We start from the raw sequence: 17579 nt of genomic DNA on the forward strand, positions 1-17579 counted from the left end.
TTCATCAGTAAACACTTTGTTTTTCTGAGCAAACTGAGCCCTAGCCTAGAAATTTTCTTTAAAATGCCCATTGTTCCCATAGTGGGTACATAACCAGTTATCAGGTACAGTGACATACTTGTTGTGCGGGTTGTAGGGAGTTTTCTCCCTTTGGAACCCGATGCCCTACTTGTTCCCACTATTGTTGAGATACATGGCAGTGACAACATTTGAGGACCAGATCCACTTTAGAGATTTCTCAAGATCGTTTCTTACTTTCTCCAATTCAGCTTGAAGTTGCTGATTCCTCTCGAGTTTACTACAAAGACTGGTTTTCACAACAGTTAACACCTTTTCAAGCATGATATGCGTCTCACTCGCTACTTCCTTTCCTTTCCCAAGACTTATATTCCTATGCTCTCTATTGAGTCCCTCAATGTCTTCCTTTAGATCAGTGCATATTACTAACATGTCATCCATTTCTTCTTCAGTAGATGCAACGTTTTCTTCTAAGGTGTGTTTTTCATTGTTAAGGCCTTCTATTGTTTCTTTTAGATCAACAACTACAACCATCAGATTGTTTCCTCATTTTCCACACTAGTTATTCTTTCATTTTCATCTCGTATGTCTTCAGATTACCAATCAACTCATCCATAGTAAGAGTCTGTAGATCTTTAGCTTCAGTGATGGCATTTACTTTACTTTCCCAAGACCCAGGTAGAACACTGAGGATTTTCCTTACAAGCTTGTTTCTGGGAATGACATCTCCAAGTGAGTGAATCTCATTTATGATGGAGGTGAATCGGGTGTGCATATCTTGTATGGATTCATCATCCTTCATCCTAAAGAGCTTATATTTAGTGGTGAGCATGTCGATCTTGGATTGTTTGACTTGAGTAGTTCCTTCGTGTGCGGTTTGTAAAGCTTCCCATATTTCTTTGGCAGTATCACAAGCTCATACTCTGTTGTACTCATTAGGTCTTATGCCACACATCAAGATTTTCTTGGCGGGATAGTTTTTTTCTACAGCTTTTCCGTCAATGTCGTTGTACTATTTTCTCCCTTTGGGCACCATTGGTCCTGTTTCTTCAAGGTTCTTCATGGGAACATATGGACCATCACAAATGATGTCCCACAGTTCTGAATTTTCTGCCATCATAAAATCATTCATCCGGGCCTTCCACCAGCCATAGTATTGACCATTGAATCTGGGAGGTCTATAGGTTGATTGTCCTTATTCAAAGTTTAGTGGAGCAGCCATTGAGGATCCTTACTAGGTGTTAGTCTGATAGGAGAAACTTACTCTGATACCAATTATTATTTTATATGAGTCCACCAAACTATAGAGTACCTGGTCCTCTATGAGATGATGCTTAGAATGTAGTAAAGACTGAAAGTAAAGAAGACAAGAGATTTTCTACGTGGAAAAATCTCACACAAGGGGATAAAAAAACCACGACCTACTCTTGTAGGCTTTTAACTCTACTAACTTTCAATCTCCATATTACAAGCCACTTTGCAAAAACCCTATTACCAAGACTTCAAATTAACTTGTGATGCAACCACCACAAGCCACTCTATAACTATCCTAGTTACAAAGGCTTTAAATTTATGACTATCCCCAGTCACAACATAAGCTCAGAAGTTTACGAATTTTGGTTTGTTCATAAGACAACGCTTCTAAGAAAGCAAACTAGGAATTACAATGAAGAACAAATAACAAGATTACAACTCAACTACGGATGTACATAAACTCATTAAGAAACTGATCCTTAGTGGAGTTGTCTTCTTGTTCTTGACACACCAGTGACTTCAATGTCGGAGGAATACTTTTGTTTCTTGAGAGAATATCACTGAATGCACAAAAAATGGTGTGTCTTGCACCAGGTTATTTTATTACAAAAGTTAGCACAATGGATAGTGATGTCAACTCTTGGTGTACGCTTCTTCCCAATGAGAAGTGACTGTTGTACTGTCTGCATAACCACTTCTGGGTAGTTGCGTTCCAGCTGGATAGTTAACTCTGTACTTTTGTCATGACACACCAATCGGACCAAGTCCTAGTTGTGTTCATCTTTTATGACATTTGCTGGATGGTCACTTTCTTCTGCTACGTTCCAGCTACGTATTTGACTTGCACTTCTGTCAGAGAACCCAAAGGGAGCAGGTCCCTGTTATATTTCTCTTTATATTGATTTCGTACAGTCACTGGCTTGTGCTTGTGTTGGAGAACCCTAAGGGACCAGGTCACCAGGTCTCTGTTGTGTTCCTCCATGTGGTCGTTCATCTATTTGCTGATTTTCAGAATTCGACCAGGTCACATGAAATGTATACCCTGTGGGTTAGGTTCTCTATCTGGTTCTTCACGACAAATTTGTTAGATCATCAAAACATAAGAAGTATAATGTCAAGACATTGAAAACCCATCAACTCCTTTTGAGGTATGGTCTGATTCGCCTGCTGGTTATTCAAATTTAAGGATATTTGGTTGTCCTGCTTATGCTCATGTGAGGGATGGAAAACTTGAGCTAAGGGCAAAGAAGTGTATATTTCTAGGGTATGCAATTAGAGTGAAATGTTATAAGTTGTGGTGCACAAATCAAAAGACTCCAGGGCTAATTATTAGTAGGGATTGTGAGCACGTGATGTTTGTTTTACGCGACAATCACTCCAAAAGAAACAAAATAATAGCAATTGGTCTTGCTGTACATTTGCTGGATTTTTACGTGGCATTTTTTGCTAGTTATTTGTGATTTTGCTCATGGTTGTTTTATTCAAAAAATATATATATAAAAAAATATATGCCTATATGTCGTGTGAACCGTAGTCTGTTTATTAAAAGAAAAATAAAATATGTGCGTCCTTCATTGTATTTTGTCATTAAGTGTTTAGTATAATTAATTGTGTGATAATTGTTGTCCAATGTTTACATGGTATTATTTGGCAAATTATTTTAAGGAATTAAAAAAGAAAAAAAAAAGAAAAAAAAAGGGAGTTTCGGACTTGGGCCAGTCCGATTTTAAAACAAACAAGCCCAAACAAACTCAGCCCAAACCCTATGTAAACCCGGTCCAGACCAGCTGGCCTCAGGGGGCATTCCAAACGACACCGTTTTACTGCAGTCCGATCTGGGCCGTTGATCTCAAATTGATCAACGGCCAAGATCAATTCCCCATAACCCACCAACAAACCCGACCCGTCTCACCCGGACCGACCCCAACCCTTTACCCTTGAAACGACGTCGTTCCCTGTTAGTCGAAGGATCCTGGCCCTTCATCACATCTCATCCAACGGCCAGGATCCACCTACCCACTAACTATATAAACCCATAACACTACCCTGCCCCCCTATCCAAACCCCAGCTTCCGTCTTCACCCTCATCCCCATCAAACCCTAGAGCCGCCCATGTACCCTTCACCATGAAAACCGGCGGCATGGACGCCGGTGACCTCGCCCTTAACACCATAGAACCCCCTTGTTGTCCTGAACCCAAATCCACCAACCACACACCTCGAATCCTATCCCACCTTCTCGAATCTTCATTTGAAGATTCGAGTCAAAACTCGATCTACACCGTTTAACCCCAGCTTCACACCAGACACTCCCCAGACCCCCCTCGTGACCAAACCATACTTGGTTTGGTCCGAATCTGATCAGGGAAGCATGAATCCCAGATCTGAGTTTTGGAACTTTGTGATTCTTCGTCACTGGTCCATATCCGTTCAACCGAAGAGATTAAGGTCTAATGGACTTTAATCAAAGTGTTTCTCATCTGAGAAACACTTCGATTAAAGTCCGTTCAGCCTTAAGAAAGGTCTGTCTGAGTCCGAGTTAAGGTTTTGATTTTTCAAGGTTAAGGTGAGTTTCTTTCTTTTCTTTATTTGTTTTGGTCCCTGTGATTGTTCTAAAAGTTGTCCATGTTTGATGGAATCTGGTGTTTTGAGTTTTATTAACTGTGTCATGTCCACCTTGCCCGAGCCTTTGTGTTTGATTCATTTCTTTCTTTTACTTGTTACTGAATGTGTATATGTGTACGTGCTTGCGAATAGTTGAACTTCAAATTTGAGCTGATTAGCTGACCCCTCGAGTACAATTCTGCTTAGTCAGTATAATTCGAACCTTGTGTGATACTGTTAAATGTCTGATTTTGGCTACGATTGTATGTGTTGTAACTAGTATAGTCGAATCGACATGTGTCGTCAATTAATTTCAACTGCCTGAACAATAACAAATCGATTTGCTTCTGGACACATTTGTTGAATCAATTAGGAACTGAGTTGGTTTACTTATAGTTGTTAATTTGAATCAGAAATGTAAAAGGAATGTTTTGTTTAAGTTCTGAATTGGAGGGCATGTGCACTTGTGCACCTCATGTGCATTGTGCACAACCTGTGGCCTGCATAAAGGTTTTTGTTAAGTTTTAAATAATTTGACAGCATATGCTGTCAGATACATTCTGCTGCCCATACTCTACTTTAACCTCAAAAATATTAAACATTACTTAAAGTGAGTCTGCCAGGGAATATCATGGGTTTTGTTCATACTTAATTAGCCAATTGGAATCTGAAAATGGAAGGCACATGGTGATAACAACTAGGTCGGGAATCCAAATTAGAGTAAGAATTTGAGAAGTAAATGCGGAAACAATAACAACAAGGAATTGAACAACTAGAATTAAAGAGATGAAAATAAAGGATATGGGACGAATTCAAGGAAAGAATTCCAAGAACTTCCAAGAACGTAAGTTCTATAGCCTTGACAAGATCAAAGTAACAACGTCTTGATTTATGGAAGAAATCAAACGCCTTTACTTAAAAAGCAAATCAAAACAATAGATTCGGATCTTGACCACTTTACGAGTAACTTGAGACAACAATTAATAACTAGTATTAATCGCCTTCTAAGAATACCACAAAGGAATCAAAGATATCATAAAAGAGAAGTAATCTTACTACCTTGAACTAAGAACTAGTAAAGGTTGAAAGATAAATCTCAAAGCACAAGTAACAAAGGTTCAAAAGAACTCTCAAAGTATGATATACTTAATCAATAAATGTTGTATCTTATGAATGAGAAGAACTCCCTATTTATAGGAGTACTAAGTCATAAAAGTCCTTAAAATTAGGTAGGGTGGTTGCTAAGGCATACAAAGTCATTACAATTAGGTAGGGTGGTTGCTAAAGAGTAAGAAAAGTCATTAAAATTAGGTGAGGGCGGCCAAGACCCTTTGGGGCAGATTTGGGCCTTAAAACAACTAGTTTGGGCCATTGGTTTGGACTCCAATTGGGCTCCTTTTGAAACACCCCCTTTTGGACCTCTTTTAAACTTATTTTGAGCCCTTTTTGATGGACTTCAAGGGCTAATTTGGTGACCCAATCTTCCTCCTCTTGGACTTCAATTTGGACCACCATATAATTGTAAAATTTGGACAATTTATTTCCTTTGGTCTTGAGCTCTTCCTCTACAATTGAAAGCTTCTTTATTTGCCATTGAAGTCTAGCAACCTTAGTTTGCAACTCTTTAGCTTGAGATCTTGTATATGGCCTTGGAGCTTCCAAAACTCTATCCTTGTCCTTGATGCTATCACCTAGCCAATTCACATCCTTTATCCTTGAGCTCTTCCTCCCAATTAATAACTTCTTCATTTGCACTTGAAGTCTAATGATCTTGTTTTGTAATTCTTTAGCTTGAACTCTTATTAAAGGCCATCTTTGAGATTCAAAAGCTTCATCCATGTCCTTGAATAGAGTTGAGCTTCCTAGGATGCTATCATTCCCCTCTTCTTGAAGAAAATTCGTCCTCGAATTTTGACCTTGCAAGAAAAAGAAAACACGCACTAGTAAATGGTATCCACTAATCTGAAAAAATAGTAGGAATAAAATAAGATAGTGACAATGTGTCCATTTAACCCAATCAATCCTAATAGGTATAAATACTCCCTTATAAAGAATATGGACATCATCATCCCAATAAAATTTATGTCTACCTAGATTAATACAATAAAAACCTCTCTTAGATGCACCATGCAATGGAACTTGCAATTCGATCTTGTCGGTACGGCAGTCCATGAGTATACATGATAAAGAAATTATAAGAGAGTAACTACACATCCATTTAATATAAGTACCTTTACCACATTTAACAAACAAGATACATTCATGATATAGACTACTAACTACAATTACAAATCTCATGGATTCCTCTACATGAAAGAGTATTTGATCACCAGTATTACAACAATCATGCATATCCTCTTTACTAGAAACAAATACTTTTACAATCTTACAATGAACATGACTTGAAGAATGACTCCCCATCACATAACAAAGATCACATTCTTTAGCACATGAAAACTCATTAGCCACTTGAATAAGATAAGAAGAAATATTTAACTCATTTGCAAGCCTCTTCACAGAAATTCCATGCCTCTTTCCACCAAGTTGGAATAAGTAATCATCTATGTCATACACAATTTCAAAAGGAAGCGAATTACTCTTACACATTAACTTAGATATTATAGTTAATGACTTGATGTGCATCAAAATATCATCATCTACAAAAATTATAAAGTCACCAATATAAGAAATAAGAGTGTAATTCATTACCTCCAAAAATACCTTAGGTGTTCTAGAAAGACCAAGAATGCAAATAAACCAATTATACATACCATACTTGGACTTATTTACCAATGGAACATCATCACCTTGTATTCTTTTATGCAATGGCTCCACCTTAGCAATGCTTTTAGGCAACTCCATGTCATAACCCTGTAAATAAGAATCGAAATAGTCAAAAGGTTTAATAACAAAGAATTTAATCAAGCTTTTGTCTTCCACCATCCAACAAGAATTGATATTGCCGAATTTATGTTGGAATCCAATTGGATCTTTTGCCACCATCTCTTGCGCCTCACCACTCCTTTCAAAAGGTATTTCATCACGTGGCTGCACAAAATCACAAGAACTAAAACAAGAAAGAGTTAATGGGTTAGGAAGTAAAGAAACGTTTTTCTTGCTTACACTCTCTTTGGCTTTTATCGCAAGACTAATGTTTTCCTCACCCTTAGCCTCTTTTCTCTCACTAAAGAGTTCTTTTCCTTCACTCAATCTCTCTTGTTTCTCTCTCTCTACCTTACAAACTTTGTTTCTCTTATTGCTTTCTCTCTTTTCTTTTTTCTCAAGATCATTGTTTACCTCACTTGACATCCCACTCTTTTTACTCAAGACAACCTCTCCTTTTTCCTCTCTTGGAATGTCAACATGCACTCCCTTACTCTTCTCATTCTTTTCTCTCTCGTATTTTTCCATATTCTTTTTAACAATCTTTTCATCTGCACAAATTTGTGAGGGAGTCAAAGGTCCAAGACTGAGTTTCTTCCCATTAACCTCAAAAGAGTATCTATTTTTTTCGATACTATATGAAGCACTTCTATAGATATTCCATGGCCTTCCCAACAAGATATGAAAACGATTCATGGGAATGACATCACACCAGATCACATCCTCATACCTTCCAATAGAGAATGGTAATAACACTCTTTTATCTACCTTTACTCCTTTCAACATGTAGGGATCAATATGTTCAACACAAGGCAAGTTCAATTTCTCAACCATATAAGTGCTAATTAAGTTATAGTTAAATGCTTTGTCAATTCTAAGGGTATAAATTGTAGACATCACTTTAGCTCTTGTTTGAAAAATAACTTTACCATTGTCTTCTTTCCATTCGATATATTGTAATATCGACCTTTCAAGAGTCATAGATCTACTCCTTCCACTGCAACTACCTATTTGAGATATCTTGACATAGATTAAAGGAAATATGAATCTCTCAAATTTGGCTTCTTTGTTTTTTTTTCAATTGTTCTCTCACACACTTTATCCTTTTTTTTTCTCTCGAAATGACCTTTGAACAAAATACTTTGTAGATTTATAGTTAAACCAACTCGTATGAAGTTCTTAGTAGTAAAATTCAGATTTTTGGGGAACTAATGAAAGAAAAACCAAATCCTAGAACTATTAGGCTCGGTTGAAACATGACGCGAACAAAAAGGAAAGGATTATATGTTTAGATTCGAAAGAGTAAGAAAATCTAGGATCCCCTCTTCTTGTTTCCTTTGTTAATTTTTGGTAACAAATTAGATACAAAAAAAATATCCCGGAGAGCACTCAATTCTATTTTTTTTGTTCTAAAAATTGATTTTCGCTTCTTTTTTTTTTTTTAATTTTTCTTTTCTTTTCTTTTCTTTGCTCTTAGTATTCAAGAAATCCCAAGACTTACCAAGAATGAAATCTTGATAAAAACCGCTCTGATACCACTTGATAACAACTAGGTCGGGAATCCAAATTAGAGTAAGAATTTGAGAAGTAAATGCGGAAACAATAACAACAAGGAATTGAACAACTAGAATTAAAGAGATGAAAATAAAGGATATGGGACGAATTCAAGGAAAGAATTCCAAGAACTTCCAAGAACGTAAGTTCTATAGCCTTGACAAGATCAAAGTAACAACGTCTTGATTTATGGAAGAAATCAAACGCCTTTACTTAAAAAGCAAATCAAAACAATAGATTCGGATCTTGACCACTTTACGAGTAACTTGAGACAACAATTAATAACTAGTATTAATCGCCTTCTAAGAATACCACAAAGGAATCAAAGATATCATAAAAGAGAAGTAATCTTACTACCTTGAACTAAGAACTAGTAAAGGTTGAAAGATAAATCTCAAAGCACAAGTAACAAAGGTTCAAAAGAACTCTCAAAGTATGATATACTTAATCAATAAATGTTGTATCTTATGAATGAGAAGAACTCCCTATTTATAGGAGTACTAAGTCATAAAAGTCCTTAAAATTAGGTAGGGTGGTTGCTAAGGCATACAAAGTCATTACAATTAGGTAGGGTGGTTGCTAAAGAGTAAGAAAAGTCATTAAAATTAGGTGAGGGCGGCCAAGACCCTTTGGGGCAGATTTGGGCCTTAAAACAACTAGTTTGGGCCATTGGTTTGGACTCCAATTGGGCTCCTTTTGAAACACCCCCTTTTGGACCTCTTTTAAACTTATTTTGAGCCCTTTTTGATGGACTTCAAGGGCTAATTTGGTGACCCAATCTTCCTCCTCTTGGACTTCAATTTGGACCACCATATAATTGTAAAATTTGGACAATTTATTTCCTTTGGTCTTGAGCTCTTCCTCTACAATTGAAAGCTTCTTTATTTGCCATTGAAGTCTAGCAACCTTAGTTTGCAACTCTTTAGCTTGAGATCTTGTATATGGCCTTGGAGCTTCCAAAACTCTATCCTTGTCCTTGATGCTATCACCTAGCCAATTCACATCCTTTATCCTTGAGCTCTTCCTCCCAATTAATAACTTCTTCATTTGCACTTGAAGTCTAATGATCTTGTTTTGTAATTCTTTAGCTTGAACTCTTATTAAAGGCCATCTTTGAGATTCAAAAGCTTCATCCATGTCCTTGAATAGAGTTGAGCTTCCTAGGATGCTATCATTCCCCTCTTCTTGAAGAAAATTCGTCCTCGAATTTTGACCTTGCAAGAAAAAGAAAACACGCACTAGTAAATGGTATCCACTAATCTGAAAAAATAGTAGGAATAAAATAAGATAGTGACAATGTGTCCATTTAACCCAATCAATCCTAATAGGTATAAATACTCCCTTATAAAGAATATGGACATCATCATCCCAATAAAATTTATGTCTACCTAGATTAATACAATAAAAATTGGAAAGAGAGGGAGGGGGATACACACTGAGAGGTATACACACACAGACATACATAGAGAGACACAGGGAGAACCCAGACTAAATTTTGAGAACTGAAGTTCTGGGGAAAACAGTAAAAACTGGAAAAGATTTCTTTCTGATAACTCAAGTATAGGTTCAAAACTGAAGACTGACATTGGTCTTGAAAAGAAAGGAGATAGGGAAAGTGATAAACAGAAAATCAGCAATTACTTCTGTCTTGTTTGTTTGATTCTCAGTCTTGTTCAACATGTTTGGTCAACTCTGTTTTCTTTCAAGTATTAACTGAGTTCATTGGTTGATTCACATTGTTCGTTTCTCCTGGCTTTGGTCTGTCTTGGAGTATTGTTCCTACTGCATTGTTTGCTGCTACCTTTCTACCACTTCTTATCGGTTCTAATTGTATCCTACACTGGGAGTTGTCCTACTTGTACATGCTGTTACTGCTGTTGGTTTGGTGTTGCTTCTATCGTCCTACTGACCCCTTGCTTCTTCTGTTGTATCCGACATCCAGGTACATACTAAGACTTTGCATCTGATGTAACAATGAAAGCATGAAATCAAAGATATGCAGGAGTTTAATCATTCGTTTGCTGCAGTTACAGTTTTACAAATGTTATTAAGATCTGTGTAATTTGTTTAGCTTGTAATTCAATAAAGAAACACGTTAGGTAGCCATGTACTTAACCGTAGCTTAGTTTGTCCTAAATTGTGATTTCGTTTGCTTAAGGGGTTGTCTAATAAGGAATGCATGAGTTTTTTTTTAACACATAGATAATTAGGTAACTTTTTAACTGACATTCTGCATGAATAGAAAAGATTGCTTTAAGCTTGCCAAATATGATGCTTAGTCTCATTGAATCTTTGTAGATAGTTCACAGGATCCTATTCAAACTCTATTAGTAATAGTTTCCGATAAGTTAATTCTACTGATTTGGTTAAAAAAAAAGGGGCAAGTTTCAAACTTAGATCTGAAGAACATTTATCATAAGCTTTTTTAACAATTCTATTAATCTTGTATGTTAAATTCCCCTGACAATTTAACAACATGCTCATCCATGAAATAAGGCACTAAATAATTCACGCCTCATAAAAATCAGATAATCAAGTAAGGATCCGAAGCTGGTCAAGCATGTAATTAGCATGTAATTTTTTTTTATTTTTAGAGACAAATGCATTAGAAATGTAGCCACTTTAGGATACCTTTTCTAAAATAGAGGCGAGCCTCGCCAAATAAAAATACAAAATTGCGGGGCTCTCAATAAGTAACCATAATAATTATGTAGAGTCCAGGATAGGCCGTTTAGCTAATTTCATGGCCTTCTACAAAAATAAATAACGCGTTAGACTTTTTAGGCACGGCTTAATTAAATTACGTTCTTAAACTCGAGTGCACATTGATGTGACCCGAATTCAAATCTCAACGGAGTCGAAATGCGTTAACAACTACAGGTGCATTGATTGTGACGTAGTTCGAGGTGCATTTTCACGACGTTGTAATTCTATAAAAATAAATGATAATAATAAAAGCGGTTTAAACTCAATAAAAGCACATAAGTCACAACATGTATTTAAATCAGATATTTAGCCATTATAACAATTTAAGCGACCGTGCTAGAACCACGGGATTCGAGGGTACCTAACACCTTCCCTCGGGTCAACAGAATTCCTTACTTAGAATTTCTGGTTCGCAGACTTCATTTGGAAAAGTCAAAAATTTCCTCGATTTGGGATTCAAGATAAACCGGTGACTTGGGACACCAAAAACCAAACCTTTCCCAAGTGGCGACTCTGAATTAAATAAATAATCCCATTTCGAATATTGTCACTTAAATTGGAAAAACTCCACCCGCGCATTTTTACCCTTCGGGGCCGGGCGCGCCAAAAGGAGGTGTGACAGGGATGTAACACTCAATGAATTTGCCTTACTAGACAGTTAGAGGGAGAAGGAAATAGTGAAAACAGATCGTGGTGTCAGTGACCGCATAAAGCTATAAATTGAATCTCCACTAGCTTAGCGCAGTAGTTCTAAAGTAAAAAAAGTGGAGAAGGTGCAAAATATTGATCAAGATGATAATGTTGATGCACCTACGCAACAACAACCATATAGCACTGCAACAGGCAGAGAGAAGCGAGTGATCAACCGACCGCAAAGGTTTGCAAACGTAGTTGATGGGAATCTTCTTGGATATACGAATCCTGTGAAATTTGCTTGGGCAGTAGAGACCATTGATGCGTTTGAGTGTTATAGATATCCAGAAGTTATTCAAGGTACAGAACCAAATCGATGGATTAGTGTTATAGCTGAAGAGATTGGGCCTCTTAACAAGTTTAAGCGTTGCCTATACTTGATGTATGTGCCAATAGGTAGAGCCCTCGTGGGAGCTGAGGGCAAGGTAGAGAGACATTGTTTGTGTTAATGAAGAGAATTCAAGCCAAGGGGAAGATTTGTTATTTTGTGGCTAGAATTTTTTCCTTGTATTTTTAGGAAATCCATAATCCCTGTAGGTTTAGGAAAATCCATTGTCCTAATAGATTTGAGAAAGGAAAACTTATTGTCCTTGTCAAAGTGGGAAACCTTTCTCCTATAAATTTGAGACTATTTGGGATCTATATATAAGGGTTGTAGTTGAGGACTCTATAGATTGTATTATGCTTTTCTTCTCATTCTTAATGGAAAACTTTTTCTGATGTTGCCCCTAGGATTAGGTTTAGCCGAACCTCGTTAAATTCTTGTGTTAATTTTTCTTCTCTATTTGCTTTGTGTGTAATTGTATGCTAGTTAACCCACGATTTTCCGCAAACATACTCCTTAGTGGCCGTACAAATTAAATTCACCCACAACTTACCAACATCATCATCACTTGAAAAACAAAGACACATTTACAACATGATTGTAAATTTGACCTAACAATTCCAAATAATGAAAAGAAAAACTATTACAATTTGGAAAACAGATGCCTCTACATGTTTAGGGTCCATAATCTCTAGTTATTTTAGAGTTAATTAGTTCTATCACATGCATGTGATATTATTGCTTCTGACTCAGTTCCAGGTATTAAAACCATGACAACTCATTATTTGAAGATAGAGATCTTAAACAACTTGCAATTCTTTAAATAAGCAAATGAAATCTCTTTGTCAGATACTTCGACTTCCACACATGTAATATAAAAGAGAAACATCGTTGGTTAAGAGAAAGGTACAAAGAAAATAGAAAAATCTAGCTAGGGAACAAGAAAATATCATTCCTCAGTTAGGTTGATCTCTCATTTTCCTTCATATTTTAAACGAGGATGTAAGCAAAGTCCAATAAGGAGATTACAATAACTGTAAAAATTTTAAAGAATAGTTTTATTTTGTGTACTAAAACTCGACATGTTTGATTGAAAAAATCATTTGATTGCTTATCACATAGTATAATTTGGATAGATTTGTTATGTATCATAGGAAAACTGAATTTGATGTAGGTAAAGAATTCTACACCACCTTTCTTTTATTCCCTTCTCAAATCAATTCTTTTATCCATTTGAAGGAAAAAACAATATGAGGAACTTGATCCTTAATCAATTCATGTGCTAAACTTGTTTCTACTAGTTAGTCGATTCACGTTTTGTAACTAAAATAAACAATTAAATGGCTAATGCCGTCCTAACCTAATAGTTAGCGAGTTAATGTGGATACTTTGAAATGAAAATTTCAAGATCATATATCTTGTGGCAGGTCTATTTGTAAGACGTGCTCTGACATACATATATATTGTTTCAAAGAGAATATCGCAATTTGGGACATGTACAAATATAGTGTCAGAATCAAATTCACTTACCAACCCAATTATTCATTTTATGATCTCAAAATTCTGGAGTATTATAGTTTAAAGTTCACATCGCTTATGTAAAAAGATTTTGCGTTTACATATAGGGTATTGGTTGATGATGTCAACATATGCCAGTTAATATTGGAGTGAAATATATAATTTTGCACATGGGAAAGGTAGGTCTATTGTAGGATCACCACTAAAAAAGAATAGGAACGTGTAACAATGGCCAAACAAATCCTACGTGTGAATGACAGAGTGAGAGAGAGCAAAAAAAAAAAAAAAAAAGTATAGTAATTGTGTGAACCCAATAATTCAGTTCCTTAAAATAATAATAATTCAGTTACTTCCGGTGAGAGATCACAGCCGTAGATTCCATTGACCTCGTAAACAGTGACGCCTCGAACAAGAACAAATCCTCTTCAACACATCAAAAACCACGTGTCCAGAAGGAGTATTGATTTGGCGCTTCGCTGGTGAACTGACGAGGATGGACGTGTAACCGGAATACCAAAAATCAATAATCGAAGACGTTAGAATAATGCTGCCCGACGGGTACGGGCAGAGAGCCGGGGCAGGGGGTAGACAAAGACTTTGAAAATAGAGCCCGCATGTCTTATGCTGGTCCCTTTACCTCGGGTCCCACCAAATTCGTGGTTTTTAATTGGCTGTGCTCTAATTATGTAAGAATACGGGGCCCAGAGCTGTGTTGTATTGTGGGGTCAGTGGGACCTACGCTGACGCAGCTCCAATGTGGGAGGAAAGAAAAATGACAAAGCAAAAAGGGTGGCTTTTCTAGAGAAATCATGATAAGTCTTCATGTGATGATGGAGAAAATTAGTGGGTTTTATTTTCAACTTTGTGTTTTTTGCTTTTTGCATTTTGCTACAAGGCCCTATATTATGGGAAATTTAGCTCCAGCTACCATTTGTTTTTTCTATGATGCATTTTTAGCTGGAGGAAGAATATTGCAATATTTTAATTTTGAGAATCAGATCAAAACATTAAATCACTAGTCATGCCTTTCTTACCCACAAAAGTTGTGATGGAGTGGTAAGTACTCTTTGTTAGGGAGCATTTTACCTTACAATGTGGGATTTTTCAGTGAATCCGAATTTTATCGGGCCTCAATATGAGTACCGGACACCGGATAGAAAATAAAAAAAAATTAATTATGCCCTCTTTAAAAAGTAAAAATATATTAAAATCATTTCACACACTCATACGCCTATATAATGATGAAGGTTTTTATGCTTTATGAAAAATAATGTTAAGTATCTATGCAATAAAACTTTACATGTCCATAATCTGAAGTTTCAAAATATTATAGGAATAATTGATCGATAATAAAATTTTATTTCTTTATATGTTGAATAATTTGTGATACAAATTATTATACTATCTTTTGTATCACAGATCTCCATGCCAAGATTCTTTAAAAAAAAATGAATAGGGGTAAAACTAAATTGAAATGAGTCATAAGAAGCTCGAGACTAATAAATTTCTTTTTAGTACGGCTATTCTTTGTACTATAGGGTTAGTACGGCTATTTTTGTACTTAGGAAGAAAAAGCACCCCTTTACAGGAAAGGTCAAAATTAGTCTAGACCTAGAATTGTAATTCAAATCTGAAAAGAAATATATGCACCACAATTTAATACTAATATAATCAAAGTTCATGCACTTGTCAAATATTCCCTCAAATATGAGGGAGCAAATTGCTAATAAAGAAGTTAGTGCACTCAAAAAGCACAATTTTACAAAAAGTACTCTTGCTTGCTTGTCGTGACCAAATTGGGCTAGTAGTAATACTGCCACTATACCACCCCTTGGATTCTGAGAAACAGTGAGTAGTTTTCCTTTTTTTTCCCTTTTTCCTTTTTAACTATTTCTTATATTCATGTTTGCTCCCCGAAGTCTCAGAATTACTACCACGAGTACTACCTTTTCCATAGTGGTCCATACAGCACCTAACCAAAAAAAAAAATCAGTGCGCGAAGCATCCCGTGTTCATGTATGGTTCAAATAAGGACCGTACCCCAAGAGGTATGCTATAATCACCCTATCTTGATACAAAAGTAAGTGACTAATTTCACAGCTCGAAACCATGACATATAGGTCACACCAGAAGCGAATCTAAGATTTTAATTCTACAAGTTCACATTTAAACTTATGAGTTCATACTATTTATTACAATTTTAATAATTTTCATATATAAACAACTTTACTTCCTCCCAACAAACTACGTTATTCTTGGTGCTAGTAGAATTTGGTGACTTGGCAGTCCTTTAATTATTTGATAAATTGTCTATAGACCCAATTAAGTTTTTTTTTTTTTAAAAAAAATCATTTTTTATTTCTTCTCTGGCCAGCCCTCATTATATAAGAGAGTTTGGCCCTTCTCACCCTCCTCCCAGAATCTACTTTACTCTTCTTCTCCTGTTCTCTGCACTTATCATTCATACCAATATCATATCAGCAAGATCCAGTTTATTTGTTTTTTTACAGAAGAAAACAAGGTTTTTAAATTTCTTCTTCATTATACAGAAGAATGAAGTCAGCTGCACTATATTACACTGGGTGTGAAGATCACCACTACCAACCTCATTTTCTTGATGCTTGCACTCTTTGCCAAAGGCCCTTGGCTCACAACAGTGACATCTTCATGTACAGGTTAGCATTTTACATACATCTTTTACTAAGATTTTCAACAAATATTAAAATTTGAACCCATACATAAATACAAAAAAAAAACATTCAATTCAGTTATCAAACAGTTTAAATCATGGATCCGGCTCTTGTATGATCAATGGAATATAAAGTTACTAGTCAATTTATGACGAGGCCTCACAATACACATAAATAGTGAGAATATATATAAATAGCTGATCCGACTTGTTTGTGATTGATTACAGAGGGGATACACCATTTTGTAGCGAAGAATGCAGACAAGAGCAGATAGAAATGGATGAAGCTAATGAAAGAAAATGGAAACTTTCTGCATCAAAGAGATCCTCACGAACAAAAACTGAAACCCCAACCAAAGAAACTGATGCAAATAAAGCTGTGAGAAATGGCACAGTTGCAGTCGCTTGAATCGATTAAATCATGAATGAGGAAGCGACAAGTCAAAAAATTAAATAAAAAAAGGGAAGAAAATGGTTTCTGATGCTGCAAGTAGTTTTACGATATGCAGAAAAATAAGGATGAATTTCGACACCTTAAAAAAAATCTTGTGTAAAGATATGATGGGAATCACGAAGAAGATGAAGAGAGTGAATCCCATCAAACAATTTTGTTGAATCTTTTTTTTCTTTTTGCGGTTTCTAATATTTCCTTTTGTGAAATATTTGTGGATGTAAATTAAATGGGCGTCCATATATGGAATCTGAGATCTCTAATCTTTGTAATCTTCATCTTTTATCTTTCTTTTTACGACGTTGATAATTTTCTTTAGAAGTATTACTATTATTTAGATCACATATACAACACGAGTACTTCGTCCCCAGCAGAGGTAGATTTAGAACGATTAATTATTCTTGTTCAAATTATTTATTTACACATATAAAAGAATTGAAATATATACATATAAAACTATTACACCTATTGTGAATTGACCAATTCTAAACAGGAAAAGAGAGGAGGAAAAAAAGTTCATTGCTTTGCATCACTAATTATTGGTAGGAAAATTGGCATTGTTTTCAACATAGACAACGAGATCCCATAAAGAAAGCATCTTAATCTTAATTTAAAAGAAAAGAAAGGTCGACGATTCATTTTCTATGTGAAGAAAAGAAATAAAAGATCAAGATCCTAATTGGATGCAAATGGTGTTAAAATTTAAGTAATAATTTCTACAAAAAGAAAAGAAAATAGTTTTGTGCATAAATGGGTACACTTTATTTTTTTATGTGATAAAAATAATTTTATGAATTTATTGCTATAGTAAAACGTTCAATGACCGCTGTCACACCTCCTTTTTACACACCCGAAGGTAGTATAAGGGAGTTTTTCCAATTTAAA

At 35.7% G+C, this 17579-nt stretch overlaps 1 long non-coding RNA gene across 1 annotated transcript; it reads left to right on the plus strand.

The window, feature by feature from the left end:
* The first annotated feature begins 15848 nt into the window (after window positions 1-15848).
* Window positions 15849-16966, plus strand: LOC104228208 (uncharacterized). Its single transcript, XR_011404902.1, has 2 exons — window positions 15849-16229; window positions 16472-16966. It is a non-coding gene; the product is annotated as an uncharacterized lncRNA (long non-coding RNA).
* The last annotated feature ends 613 nt before the right edge of the window (window positions 16967-17579 follow it).

The sequence above is a fragment of the Nicotiana sylvestris genome, chromosome 1, assembly GCF_000393655.2.
Source record: "Nicotiana sylvestris chromosome 1, ASM39365v2, whole genome shotgun sequence".
Lineage (NCBI taxonomy): Eukaryota > Viridiplantae > Streptophyta > Magnoliopsida > Solanales > Solanaceae > Nicotiana > Nicotiana sylvestris.